Genomic DNA, 16,062 nt, shown 5'->3' on the forward strand with positions numbered 1-16,062 from the left:
TGAAGTACACTTTGCTCACTCAGATATTCTCTATTTCTAGACACATAGGCTGGTACACTCGAATTCAAAATCTGTGTACTACCATAGTGCTGCAGTGGAACCACTCTAACTTTATATTTATCTTGTGGATTAAGTTTACTTTGAACTATCTTATATGTGGTCACCAATGGACCATCATTTATAAGCATCAGATGCCTATATTCTTTAGATAACTGCTTTTACAGCCTTCAGTTTTTCTTAAAAATCACACCCTTTGAAACTAAAAAAAAAATTTAATTATACCATCAATTCTTTTCAACTGTGAAAAATATGTTAAGTATGCAGGGATATGCATTTCTTCATTTCATTCCACTGACAAACATTTAAAAGGTCTTATGCTGCAAAACTTTAGAGTAACACCAGTCAATCAGTCATCATATTGACATGAACCTATGTAACTTAAAAGGAGGGAAACAAGTATGAAGCATGAAATTAAAAAAATTGAAAACGAGAATTTTTTTTTTCATAAAAAAAGTGAAGATAAAGAATATTTTGATAGAAATGTCACTATGCTTTTGTGAAGAATTGGATACTCTTTCAAGTGATCAAAAGAAAAGAAAGGCCCTTTAATTCACACCGTTAGCCATATTTAACGGTAGAAAGCAATACAAAGTTTACTTTTTCTTTTTTAACTTTAGAAATTTGTAGACCATTGAATATATGAGAAAAAAAGAGTGCATGTGGTGTGTCTTTAAGTGGAAGGGTTTGTGTGAAGCAAGATTTTGTGAGTAGGAAAGATGGTGATAGATTTGAAAGGTTCTTTCACTTGTCTTGAATTTTTCACTTCTCAATCTTTTCTTTTTATCCTTTGCTTTACTACAAAAGGTTTCATTTATTGGTGAATATTCATGCATGCTACCTATGACAATTTACTTGCTGTGCTTTGTCGTGTACACATTTCTTCTTTTGATAATAAGATGATAAAAGAAGAGGGAAGTGAAAAACAACTTGAAAAATACAACATGAAGGATTATAGTCAATGTGTTAGGTAAAAAAGAAATTCCACATAGAATAAAAGGAAAAAAAATATCTAATCGAATTTACAAATTATGATATTACTGGATCACTTTATAAAAGTCAATCTTATAAAAATAAATTATGTAAAATATAAATTTAATATGATATTAGAGTCTATAATATCAAATCATTTGTATGTTTCTGAGTGTTTTATCTATAACAATATTTAAAGGAAAAATTTGGTTTTGGTGTAGCCTATTTTTCTGCAAATTTTATCCTTAGATTATTTAATAACTTTTAATAACTTTTATTAAAACCATTATTATCTTCTTTCACATAATTTCATACTATTAATTTCTTATATAAATTCTAATTAAAATTAACATTAAATAAAATAATACGTATATATTTTCACGTATATTTATTTAAAAAGTGGACAGACGTGCCCGCCCGTCTGGATGTTAGTTCAAATTTTAAATTATATATTTTAATTCAATTTTAGCTAGTATGAGAAAATTTATACACAACATTGTTTTTGATATTTCAACGTTTTCACATTGATTGAAAAAAATACATCAATTTTTACTATGTATTTAGATAATATAAGTTCAAAAACACTATTATACTCCATATAAAATGATATCACATGTAGATAAATCACTCTAAGAATTTTAACATCGTTTTCACATATATTTTAAGTTCAAAAGAATTATCTTACTCCATTAAAGAGTATATTTTCATTGAAACAAATCACATCAAAAAAATTTACATGTTGAAAAACAAGCTGAAAATTTATGGTGTAATTTTCATGTTGACAGAAAGTTCTTTAACCACCGACATACTCTCACATTAAACCTTGCATCAATGTCAATCAATATTCATGTGTTAATCCTCTAGCAATGTCTCATCATTCTCCATACCAGGAGAAATGCCATTAGAACACACTTTTCAATTTTCATAAAACATCATTATCTTTCATTGCAACGAGAGATTGCTAGCATTTAACTCATAATCATTTTTTAACGTTGCTCCATCATGACACTTATATTTTACATGCCTAGGAATTCCACATTTCAAACACCTTAGAAGTGTTTTATTGTTTTTTTTCCGCATAAGACCCACTTATATCTATCAATACTGAGTTTGACGAAGTTTTATCACCACTCTTCAATTTTTTTTTCTTCAAAAATGATTTTATTGACATCTTTTTCAAAGTTTAAAATGTATTTATCATATATCAAAACAAGTTTAATATGCTCGTAAGAAGATGAACAAGATCATGTGAGTCTCAAGGATTTATATTTATCATCAGTTTCAACTCCAATAGTTTCCAATTAAAAAAAAAGTCATTGAGAGTACTTAAATGATCAAATATTTTCATATTTGTATATATATGTAAAGTTATGAAATTTCTCCTTCAACAACAATCAATTTGAAATCTCTTTCCATAATACACCCCTCTAAATTTCTTCCAAAGCTCATTGGTTGACGACATATCAAGAACATTCGCAAGGATATTATTAGCCAAAGACACATGAGTTTTATTTTAAGTTGTCAAATCTAGTTCATCTCACTTTGTGTTATTCATATTTGGCGTTGTCTCTTGCGCATGAGTAAAATAGGTATCTCATGTGAGAGACTAAGATTTCAACTTTTTCTTTCTTTCCACTTTTCAACAATTTAAGGAGATTATTTAGCGGGGTTTTTGAACTGCTACAATTCAAAAAAATTTTTTTTGAAATAACGTGGGTTATTTGTTAGAACAAAATTATTCATATCTCTTGAGTTTTGATGATAACAAAGTATTTAAAAAACAATTGGGTATTGTGACATATGTTCAAGTATGCAGGATCATAAGCTTAGAATTCAACTATGAATTGACCCTGATAAAAGGATATGAAGAGAAGCTAAAAGACTCAGATTATGAAGGATCAAAATCTGAACGTGGTATCTCAACTTCTAGTGACAGTTCCGACTCTAAAGATCTCAGGTAAAGGTACTCAGCTTCTGATCCGTACTCCGTCTTCAAAGTAGATCCATCTTGTCAAAACCATATTATTGAAAAAGTCAACTGAAGTTTCTTAGTGCAAGACTCAAGTAAAGTTGATGTGACCTCTTAAGTCAACCCCAACATCTTGGTAGATACCTAGTTTGAAAAAGACACAGTGAATAAAGTTATTACACAATGGATGGAGATCTTAATAGGATTGACTTCCAACGTCTCTCTTGGAATTGCTTCTTTACATAGATCACTTGCGCATGTTACTTTCCAATGTCTCTTTTTCTGCCTCTATAAAAGGAGTTGAAGATTTTAAAGAAGATAACGAACTATCTAACAAGAACAACACTGAGTATAACTTTGAGCTAAAGTTTTATAATTGTTTATTGCACAAGTTCTTGAGACTTTTTATCTTCAAATATCTTAGAAATCTTAAGTGTTTAAGAATCTTTGTGTGTGTTGTATCACTTATATTCTTCTGATTTTACATCGAGTATAGTTGTTACCTATTCATCTAAATTATTAGTGTAAGAGTATATGAAGTCTGTTGCTAGTTTTATTGAGCAGTGGAAGTCTCTTGCTAATTTGCTTGACCAGTTGAAGCCTCTTGCATGTGTGCTTGAGCATAAGTCTCTTTCTAGTTTGTTTGAAAATAAGTCTCTCTCTAATGTGATTGAGCAGTTGAAGTCTCTTGCTAGTTTGCTTAAGCAAAGTGTAATTTGTTTGATTATTGTGAAAAACTCTTGTTGGACAAAGGGATTGACCTACTCTCTGTTTGTGGGAGGAACCATGATAAACTCTATGTGTTGCTTTACTTCTTGCTTCTGAATATTATTCATTCCACTGCTAACAATTATGAGATCAAATTTTGAACTTGTTCAAATTTGGAAGTTGGTTTTTCATAAGTGAAAAAAAGTTAACATACACAATTCAACCCCCCTTCTCGTGTATTATTTTTATCTTTAGTTGGTATCAGAAAAGGTATATGCTAAACACTTTATAGTGGTACAATAAAAGATCCTAAAGAAAAATATATATTAGATTGTTGGCTCTTCTGCTAGTACATTGACTGGTAATGATGGTATACCCTATGACTATAATACTACTGAGAAAAGTCATTACTCAGCTACACCACCTACATTCAGCGGTGACTTCACTCAGTTTGAATGGTGGAAAAGTAAGATGTATACATATATCATTAGTCTTGATGACGAGTTATAGGATATCCTTGAAGACGACATTAACATTAAAGTTAATGGTGTTGGAATGGTAACCGATTGACAAACTCTCACACCAGCTCAGAAGAAAATTTACAGAAAACACCATAGATTTAGAGGTATTCTGATAGAAGCCCTACCTTATTCTGAGTACATCAAGATCATTGATAAGTATACTGCTAAGATTATCTTTGAGTCTTTGTGTTCTACTTATGAAAGAAACCAACAAGTCAAAAGGCCTAAGGTCAGCCCTCTAGTATAACATTGTGAGATGTTCAAAATGAAGAATGATGAAGATATTGAAATTATGTTTTCTAGGTTTCAAGTTCTTGTATCGGGACTTCAGGTTCTGAGCAAAAGTTACACTACATCAGACCATGTAAAGAAGATCTTGAGAAGTCTCCCTGCTAGATACAAACCTAAGGTCATAGTTATTCAGGAGGCTAAAGATCTGAATATGTTGAGTCTTGAAAGTCTAATAAGAAACCTCAGAGCCATGAGATGGAGCTGAATGGAGATGAGCCTGTGAAGAAACCTAAATCACTGGCTTTAAAGTCATTAGTTGAAAAATATGGTGGTAAAACTATCAGATCCTCAAATGTCTGGAAATCAGAAGAAGCTTATGATGAAGAAGTTTCTGATGAAGAAGTTTCTGATGACAAGGAAATGACCTTTATCATCAGGAGGTTTCAACAACTGATTTGGAGTCTGTGGAAGAAGACAAGTTATTTTCTAATCTATCTCGTTCTGACCCGATCTCTTTTATTCAAGACATCAGTAGTCGTTTCCAAGACAAGGCAAGACACATGAAAATATCGAAAAATCAATATGATCTTCTGAAAGAAGAACTAAATTTTTCTCAAAATAAAATTGACTATTTAGAAAAGGATCATATTTCTCAAGTAAATAAAGTGTCTGATAAACCTTTGAGTGAGCATGAAATGACTCTTCAAGATTTTATCATAACTGGTCTTGAAAGAACAAAACTTGCTTCCATAGTATATGGAGTAAGTAAGAGCAAAGGAGAATGTATGGGTTATAGTGAAAGATGTTATAATCGAAAAGCTCAACTCTTAAAAATAACCAGTAAAACCTTCTTCTTCAAGCATTGCTCAAACAAAGTTGAAAACTTATTTTGTACCTGCTTCTGATAAAAGCAAAATTCTGAACCAATCAGAACCTGAGATAACAGAGTCAAAGGTCCTGAACAAATTAGTACTTGAGACTTCAAAGTCAAAGGTCCTGAAGAAATTAGAACCTAACATTCAGAACTCAGAGGTTCTAAACAATCTAGAACCCAAGACTTATGGATCAAAGGTTTTGAAGGGTTTAGAATTAAAAGTCAAAACTTATCCAAGACAAAACTGTTGCAAGCAAAAAGTATGGAATGACCCTTTTATCAGGAAAATGATTAGAATAAAAGGAAGCATGTCAGAACTAACATGAGAAGACCCATAAGATTATGGGTACCTAAGTCTGAAATTGTGTTTGCTACAGATATGCCTAAAGGGAGAAACAAGGCAATAATCATGGTACCTAAACAGTGGTTACTCACGTCATATGATGGGAGAAAATTATATATTTCAAACTCTGACTCTGAAAGAGGAAAGAAGTGTTGGGCTTGAAGGAAGACAGAAAAGGAAGATCATTGGTATGAGTAGTATTGGTAATTTCTTAATCTGTGTTAATAATGTTTGGTTAGTAAATGGACCTAAATATAACCTACTAAGCATTAGTCAATTTTATGACAATGGTTATGAAGTCTTGTTCAATAAGAACTTTTGTTCAGTTATCAATGAGTCTGAAAAATCCATTTTATTCAAAGGTAAGATGAAGGGAAATGTTTATAAAATTAATCTTTATGAATAGACTGATCATAAGGTTGTTTGCCTTATGTTAGTGAGTGATGAGAAATGGTTCTGGCATAAAGGGTTAGGTTATGCTAATTGGAGATTGATCTCTAAACTTAACAAGATACAACTTGTTAAAGGGCTGTTAGATATTGACCATCACTCAGATGCTCTTTGTGGAGCATGTCAAGTAGGAAATATTAACAAAAATTCTTGTAAATCTAAAAATATCGTCTCTACCTCTAGACTCTTATAATTACTTCATATTGATTTATTTGGTCCTGTTGGGATTGCTTCAATCAATGGGAAGAAATATGGATTAGTCTTTATTGATGACTATATTAGATAGAAATGGTTTAAATTCCTCAGATCTAAAGATGAATCATATAAGGTATTAAGCATCTTCTGCACACAACTTCAATCTGAAAAGGAATCAAATATTTTAAAAGTCATAAGTGATCATGGTGGTGAGTTTGAAAATGAGCCATTTGAGAAATTTTTGTGAAAAATATGGAATCATCCATGAGTTCTCTTCTCCTAGTAATCCTAAGAAAAATGGAGTTGTATAAATAAAGAACATGTCCTTGCAAGAAATGGCTAGAACCATGATTCATGAAAATCACCTTCCAAAATACTTGTGGGTAAAAGTTGTTAATACATCTTGCTATGTTTAGACCAGGATTTATATTAGACCAATTTTGAATAAAATATCATATAAATCATTTAAAGGGAGAAAGCCAAACATATCTTACTTTCACCAATTTGGTTATACATGTTACATTCTGAACAATAAAGTTTATCTAAAGAAAATTTGATGCTAAAGCTCAAAAGGGTATCTTTTTAGAATACTCTGAACACTCTAAAGCATACATGGTGTATAACTCTAAAACCATAATGGTTGAAGAATCTATACATGTAAAATTTAATGACAAAGAGCCTGACTATCATATGTCAGAGCCTGTTGAAAGTTTTGCATATATTCAGGTTTCTAAAGATCACCCAGAGGTTGGACCTTCAAAAATTATGAGCTCAGAAGTTGGAGGCTCAAAAGCTGGTCAACCAGAAGTTGACCCAACTTCTAAAGCTTACCTAGAAACTTTAAATTATGAAGAAGTCTGAGATGGTTAAGAAGTTTCAACTTAACCCAAGAAGTTTATCACGTATAAAGCTTCTCATCCAGAAGAGATAATCATTGGGAATAAAGATGATCCCTTAAGAACTAAATTAGCATTCAAAGATGATACTTATATGCTAAGGTTTATTTCCTTGATATAGCCAACTTCTGTTGATGAACCTCTATCAGATGATGGATGGATTATAGCTATGCAAGAAGAATTGAACTAGTTCTAGGGAAATGATGTTTGGGTCTGGTCCCCAGATCAAGTCAGAAGAACATTATTGGAACAAAATGGGTGTTCAGAAATAAACTAAATAAGCAATGAGAAGTGGTAAGAAATAAGGCTAAACTTATAGTCCAAGGCTACAATCATCTAGAAGGTGTACATTTCTATGAAACCATGCACTTCTTGCAAGGTTAGAGGCAATTAGATTTATTCTCTCTTATGTTATTAATCATGACATTATTTTATATCAAATGGATGTCAAGAATACTTTCTTAAATGGATTCATTTCTAAAAAGGTGTATGTCAAACAACTCTCTGGGTTTGAGGACTCAGTCTACCTAGATTTTGTTTTTAGACTCAAGAAATCACTTTATGGACTCAAACAAGCTCCAGTAGCTTGGTATGAGAGACTGAGCAATTTCTTGCTAAAAAGTGGTTTTCAGAAAGGTTAGGTTGACACTACACTGTTTAGAAATACTCTAAATAGGGAAATCTTGATTGTCCAAGTTTATGTTGATGACATAATTTTTTGTTCCACTAATGCATCTCTTTGCAAAGAATTTTCTGAGATTATGCAGGCTGAATTTGAGACGAGCATGATGGGAAAATTGAAGTTCTTCTTAGAAATTCAAATCAACCAAAGTAAAAATGGAACTCATGTTCATCAGTCCAAGTATACAAAGGAGCTTTTAAATAAAGTTTAATCTTGAAGATTGCAATATTATGGCAACTCCTATGTATCCAGCCTGTTGTTTGAACAAAGAGGAAAGTAACACTAAGATGGATCAGAAGCTGTATAAAGGCATGGTTGGTTCCTTGCTTTACCTAAAACTTTTAGGCCTGATATATTTTTCAGTGTTTGTGTGTGCGCAAGATTTCAATAAGGTCCTACAGAGACTCACTTAAATGTTGTTAAGGGAATCTTTAGGTATCTGAAAGGAGAAACAAATCTAGGACTTCTTTAGAAAAAATCCCTAGATTATAAGCTAGTTGGATTATGTGATGCTGACTATGCTAGGGATAAAATTGAGAGAAAATACACTAGTGGAAACTGCCAATTCATAGGTGAAAACCTAATATCCTGGGCTAGTAAGAGACAAGCAACTATTGCTTTATCTACAGCAGAAGCAAAATACATCTCAAATGCAAAATATTGTACAGAACTACTCTGGATGAAATATCGTCTAGAGGATTATCAGTTTTGTGGAAACAATATTCCTATCTTTTGTGATAATATTGTTGCTATCATATGTGAAACCTCTTTTTTCTGTGTATATTCTCTTTTTTCATCTCTTCAGATTTTTTTAATTTTTTGTTCTTTGTTCTTTGTTTTGTTTTGTACTTCATGTTTGTTTTGGTTCTCTAAAAGATTTTCTTTGAGTGGTATTAAAGCAAAGACAACTGTCTTGCACCTTTCTGACAATACACTTGATTATATCTTTGGGAATATCTATTCAAATTATTTTATTTTGTTTCTACTTTCTGTGTCTAAATCTATCTTTTGTTAAAACCCTTTCATGAGATAGCCTGTAGATCTAATCTTAGTATGGAAAACTAGTTGGTAGTTATCATTGAAGGATTTGTTGACTTTGAAGAAATGATAGCTCATGGCTTTGATCTTCAATGGGTTGTCCTCAGAATGGTTAAGATGGTTTATTTGATATGCTATATGGTCCTACTTACCCTAATTTGGTTAAAGAATTTTGGGTAAATGCATGTCCAAGAACTAAATCTAGAGTGTGTCATTCTTTCTGTTGTATCTGGTGTCCCTATCACCATCACGTCCACCTATATTTCTAATACAATAAACTGTGAGGATGAAGGTGTTACTTCAGATATGCTCCTTTAGGAATCTTCTTTTCCTTTTCACCTTATATTTGATAATCTATCACCAATTTTTTAGGTTTACTCTTGATCATTTTTATCCGAATTTAATTTTCCTGGACATTTTTTATCATTATCTTTTCTCTCTCTCCTCAACTGTTTTCATTTATTTTTGTTGATGACAAAAGGACGAGAAAATCATGAGAGTATTTAAAGAGGATAAAAACATTTTGAATGTTTTTAGATACACCTGAACCCATATTAATATTGTTTTTGTCTAAAGATTATTTTCTTATGATATCAAGAAAGTTTAAATAACTTGGATAGAACACATTGAGAGCTTACAAAACTGAACCTTTGAACTATTAGACTCATGGGCAGCTTACAAACCTCAAACTCTAATGTTATAAAGTTAGTTAAACTGAACAACCCTTGTTATTAAATACCTTTGTTTGTCATCATCATAAAAAATGGGGAGATTGTTGGAACAAAATTATTCGCATCCCTTGCGTTTTGATGATAACAGAGTATTTAAAAAACAATTAGGTATATTAACATATGTTCAAGTATGCATGATCATGAGGTTAAAATTTAACTTAGAATTGACCCTGATAGAAGGATATGAAGAGAAGCTAAAAGACTCAGATTCTGAATATGGTATCTCGACTTCTGATGACAACTCAGACTCTGAAAACCTCAACTAAAGGTACTCGGCTTTTGATTTGTACTCTGTCTCCAAAGCAAACCCATCATGTTAAAGTCAGATTATTGAAAAAGTCAACTATAATTTCTTAGTGCAAGATTCAAGGAAAGTTGATGTGACCTCTTAAGTCTTCCCCAACATCTTGATAGATGCCTAGTATGAAAAAGACGAAGTGGACAAAGTTATTACACAATAGATGAAGATCTTAATAGGATTGACTTCCAATTTCACTCTTGGAACTACTTCTTTACAAATATCACTTGTGCAAGTTACTTTCCAATAATTCTTTTTCTTCCTTTATAAAAGGATTTAAAGATTTGAATGAAGATAATGAACTATCTAACAAGGACAACACTGAGCATAACTTTGAGCTAAAGTTTTATAACTGTTTACTGTACAAGTTCTTGAGATTTTTTATCTTTGTATATCTTACAAATGTTAAGTCTTTAAGAATCTTTGTGTGTGTTGTATGACTTATATACTTTTGATTTTACATCAAGTATAATTGTTATATATTCTCCTAAACTATTAGTTTAAGAGTATATGAAGTCTTTTGCTGGTTTGCTTGAGCAGTGGAAGTCTCTAGCTAGTTTTCTTGAGCAGCGAAAGTCTCTTGATAATTTGCTTGAGCAGTGAAAGCCTCTTGCATATGTGCTTGAGTAGAAGTCTTTGGCTATTTTTCTTGAGCATAAGTCTCTTTCTAGTGTGATTAAGCAGTTGAAGTCTCTTGATAGTTTGCTTGAGCAAAGTGTAATATATTTGATTATAGTGAAAATCTCTTGGTGGATAAAGAGATTGGATTACTCTCTGTTTGTGGAAGGAACCGGAATAAACTTTGTGTGTCGCTTTACTTCTTGCTTTTGAATACTATTCATTTTGGTGCTAACAACTCTGAGATCAGATTCTGAACTTGTTCAGATTTTGAAGTTGGTTTTTTAGAAGTGAAAAAGAATTAACATACATAATTTAACCCCCCATTCTTGTGTACTTTTATCACCTTCATTATAGACCTCCGTAACATACTGCACTGAAAAAATAAGACTATATACTGTAACATTTTAAAACCCCTACTAAATACCCTAAATTGTTAAAAAATGAAAGAAAGAAGATGAAATATTAGTCTCTCACGTGAGAGACCTATTTATCTCGCGCACATGAGACAACACATTTATATTTGAAATAATTCCTTTCACGCCTTTTGAATCCTAATTGTATCAACACATCTTTAACTTGAATTATTCACAAGAAAAAATTGATTATTCCATCAAAAAATTTAATTTTAGACCGCACTCAATTGAAAAGTTTGACTTATGATATGAAAGAAAGTTGTAACCATATAGTATACTAAGAATTTTATATCCCTAATTCAAAGTTGTGGTATCAATTGTGAAAAAATAAATGAACACAATAACAATAAAAAAATATAACGTGGAAATTCTAAAATCAGAAAATAATATTATATGTAAAAACTGCTATTACACATAAACTACATTCAATCACTCCACGTTCACAATTCACCCATACTTTCACCCCCTCTCAAATTTCAATACACTCACACTCTTCAAATCAAATTTTAACTCACTCCTCACGATACTCTAACAAAGAGAATAAGAGAAAAGAAAAAAGTCATATACAAATTTAAAATACTTTCGACTATATATATATATATATATATATATATATATATATATATATATATATATATATATATATATATATATATATATATATATATATATATATATATATATATATATTCAGGATCAAATGACACAAACTTAGTAACATGGCACCTTCGGTAACTCTTCATCACTCATCCGTATAACAAAATTCACCGTTAGATTGAAAACCGTTATCATATAGATCATCTCTATAAAATTTAACATCAATCAAAAATCATTTAATATGTCAATGATATGCATGAAAATTAACGGCTTACAAAACTTTAACAAAATCGTAAATTTTGATCATTCTCTTTAACATATCAAATGATTTTCGATTGATGTTAAATTTTATATAGATGATCTATATGATAATACCCTTCAATCCAACGATGAATTTTATTATACAGATATGTGATAAAGAGTTATCAGAGTTGTCATGTTACTAATTTTAATATATATATATATATATATATATATATATATATATATATATATATATATATATATATATATATATATATATATATATATATATATATATATATATATATATATATATATATATATATATATATATATATATATATATATATATATATATATATATATATTTCATCTCCCTCTTCTTTTATGATATAAGAAAATGTGAGATTATGTGAGATTGTTTTAACATATATGTTTTCAACCAACATTAATAACCATTTTCGCTACTATTCTTTAGGTTATTAAAATCATATTGAACGTCTCGATTCGAATGCGAATCGAATTTATGTTGCTCCATTTAAGCCTAAAAGCTACTTTTACTTAAAACCATATTTCAAACCAAAATGTTCAAGAGTTTCGATTGTATTTAAATAAAAATTAAAACCTATAATGTCATTTTATTTTAAGCTAAATACGTCTCTTAAATTTATTATGAATGCTTAAAGTGGTTTTTTTACAAAAATAATCCACCTTTTCAAGAAAATTCCCAAAATATCCCTAGTTTAAAAAAAAATCCCAAAATACCCCACTTTTAGGAGGATTCTCCAATTGAATTAGCGACTCCTCTTAAAACTTGAATGGAGGCGCCAATTGGATTGGCTAGGGCGGGCAGGTGCCCTAGCCAATCCAATTGGCGCCCCTGTGTAGGTTTTAAGAGGAGTCACCAATTCAATTGGAGACTCTTCCTAAAATGCATTTTTTGTCTTATAAATAGATGCGTTGTGTGACTAATTGTTCCACATCTCATATAATCATTTGGCTATCAATGTTGGTGTTCGTCGCCGATACGGAAAGGTGATTTATGCGAGAGACAAACCTCAAATGTTGATGCTGTTTTGGAACATCACCACGTTTGATCAACTGAAGAGGGAGTTGGTTCGTTGGTTATATGGGAAAATACCATAAGGGAAAAAAATCAGAAGTATTGAGAGACTTGACAATATCTTTGGTTGGGTGCGAATGAAGACTGATAAGGATGGTAGGGAAATGATGTTCGGTCGAGACGACATCAATTTGATTGTTGTAATCAGTTAGAAATATATATGTTTTCAGATGTTTTGTAATGATGTTTGTTGTGAACCTCGTTGTAACAAGAACTTAATGATATATAGTGATTGAAGGTTACAGAATTACAATGTTACAAAAAGCTTAAGACCTAGATGATGCTCCTCGATTAGGACAATTGTTCTTGTTGTGTCCTGGTTGACGACAGATACTACATAATCTTATCATTTTATCTGTGGAATCCATCTCTGTTCTGATACGTGTGTTGTTTGACCTTCCTTTCTTCTTTCTACGCATCTCGTCATTGTGCCAAACAATATCACCTTCATATGGAGGCAAATAATCCTCCATTGGTAGTACTGAGAAGCTTTGAGTATACACATTCATGACGGTGTTGGCCTTGTACACATCAGATAAATGGATGTAAGCGTCTTGACGAGTATAAACGCATGTTGCTATGACATGGGAGTAAGGTATGCGGAAGGCCTGTAATTTTCCACAATCGCACCAACTTATGTTTAGTCTAACAGCGTAGGCTAAATTTGGTCTCCCCTTGTTGTGGTCCATTATTTCCTGGACGCTGAAATTTTGTCTATGACGGTCAAAGACTGTTACAGCGTGTGTGCTAGCTTTGATGCTCTCCTCTTTCATGACCTTCATGCAACACTCACTGAATACTTGCCCGGACATTAATACCGCACTCCATCTTTCACCTCTGGTTGCGAACATAGAAGCCAACCTATAATAGGTTGATCTTACCAAGGCGGTTATCGGCAGATTTCGAATTCCTTTGAATACCCAGTTCATGCATTCCACAATGTTTGTTGTCATATGGCCCCATCGACAACCTCTGTCAAATGCCCTTGTCCACTGCTCTACTGGTATGTTATTTAGCCATCTCCCTGCGTTTTCATTAGACAGTCTAATTTCATCACGATAATATTGAAATGACGGCTGAGTTAAAGCATACCCAACATTCACCACCTTCTTGCGAAGATTCTTATCTTTTATAGCACACATTAAGTTTTGTGCAATGTGTCTGATACAGTAGACATGCGTAGAAGGAGGATCATGCCATTCGTTGTCATGGTTGTTGTAGGCACTCTTAATGGCAGCATGTCTATCAGAAATCAAACAAAGATTGGCTTGTGGAGCCACATGCGTTCTGAGATGTCGAAGAAAGAAACCTCATCCACCAGCTGTTTCACCTTCAACAAGAGCAAAGGCAATGGGAAAGACATTGTTGTTGCCTTCTTGTGCAACTTCCATGAGCAAAGTACCCTTGTACTTTCCGTATAACCAAGTGCCATCAATTTGAATAATATGTTTGCAGAATGCGAAACCTTTGATGCACGGGTCAAATGCCCAAAAGAGATGGTGAAATATTCTATTACCTGTAGCACAAGTTCCGTCTGGCATCATCGCTGACAATGTCTCCATAATTGCCACAGTTCCTGGGACATATGTTTTTAGTGCCCATAAAAACCGTGGCAATTCCTTGTATGAATCCTCCCAGTTTCCGAAAACTTGTTCAACAACCTTTGTCCTCGCAATCCAGGTTTTCTTGTAAGATGGAGTATAATTATATGTTGTTATGATATGGGATATAATTATACTCACCTTCCCTGATGGGTCTTTATTAACCAACAGCAGAATGTCTTGACATATCAAAGTTGCGCTTAGTTTACGGTGATCTTGTTCAACGTTAGTTGCAATGCAACTGTGAGGTGGGTCTATTGAAGCGATCTCCCAAGAGTCGTTTTTCTTCTTGTAAGACGCAGCCAAACGAAACTTACAAAGCATGTTACGACATTCGATAACATACCTTCTAGAATCAGTGTGTTTCACTGTAAAGTCAGTAGAGTTGTTCATGTGGAATTTTTTGATTGCCAGAACACATTCTTCTTTGGTACGAAACATGTCTCCCACCTTTAATTGCCTTCTGATCTCGGATACGAATTATAGAAAACACTGTTGGATGTTTCATGTCGTGAAGATCCATATTTGTCATATGTTAAGGCGGATTGTAGACATGACTAGGAGGTATTGGTGGTGGTTGATCATCATCTTCATCGTCGTTGTTCAGCATGTGATCAACCTGTATCTCAGTCTCCTCTTCTTCTTCATCAACGACGTCCACTTCTGCTTCTGCTTCTGGGTTGACATCATCTGACCATTGTCGATCATCTTCACCAGATTCATCCTGACCGGTTAGTTGAGAATATTGAGATGGTATACATGGTTGAAGAGTAATGTACAACTCAATACAGTTGCAGCCTGAATGTTCACGACTAACAAACATGTATTCAACATCTTCATTGTCTCGTACCTTAAGGGGGAAATACTTGCATTGACCATTCTAAAAAAATATTGGATTTTGATATGTGATCTTTGACACAATACCCGATCCTATAAAGGATTGTATTCTTTTTTTCAAATGCAAGAAGGTTGCATTTCTCTTGATCGTGAGTCTAATGGTATCGGTGTTTCGAAAACAAAAACCATGTAGCTCAAACTCGTATGTTTCACCGTTATAGTGAACGTTGACACTGTATAATGATGAAGTTGACATTGTGCAGATGAAAACTATTTTCTTACTGCAGATGAATGTGAGTGAAGTGTCTTGGATGTTGATAGTAAGACACTTAAATAGAGGAGTGAAGTGTCTCACATGCTAGCTAGTTCGGAGTGACGTGTCGCACATGCAAGCTACTCCGAAATGACGTGTCGCACATGCAAGCTACTCCGAAATGATGTGTCAACCATGCAAGCTACTAAGAAGTGACATGTTCAGTATGCAAGAGACAAGACAACCACGTGTCAGACATGCAGAAACACACTCCAAATGAATTGGTGCCCCCACTCATTCCTTGCACATGGGCGCCAATTCAAGTGGAGGCACCATGCATTCAGACCTCGAAACCAAGCAATCAAACCTAGGTCTTGCATGCATGTCCCTATGGAGGCGCTAATTTGAA

This window comes from Lathyrus oleraceus, chromosome 3 (assembly GCF_024323335.1).
Source record: "Lathyrus oleraceus cultivar Zhongwan6 chromosome 3, CAAS_Psat_ZW6_1.0, whole genome shotgun sequence".
Taxonomy (NCBI): domain Eukaryota; kingdom Viridiplantae; phylum Streptophyta; class Magnoliopsida; order Fabales; family Fabaceae; genus Lathyrus; species Lathyrus oleraceus.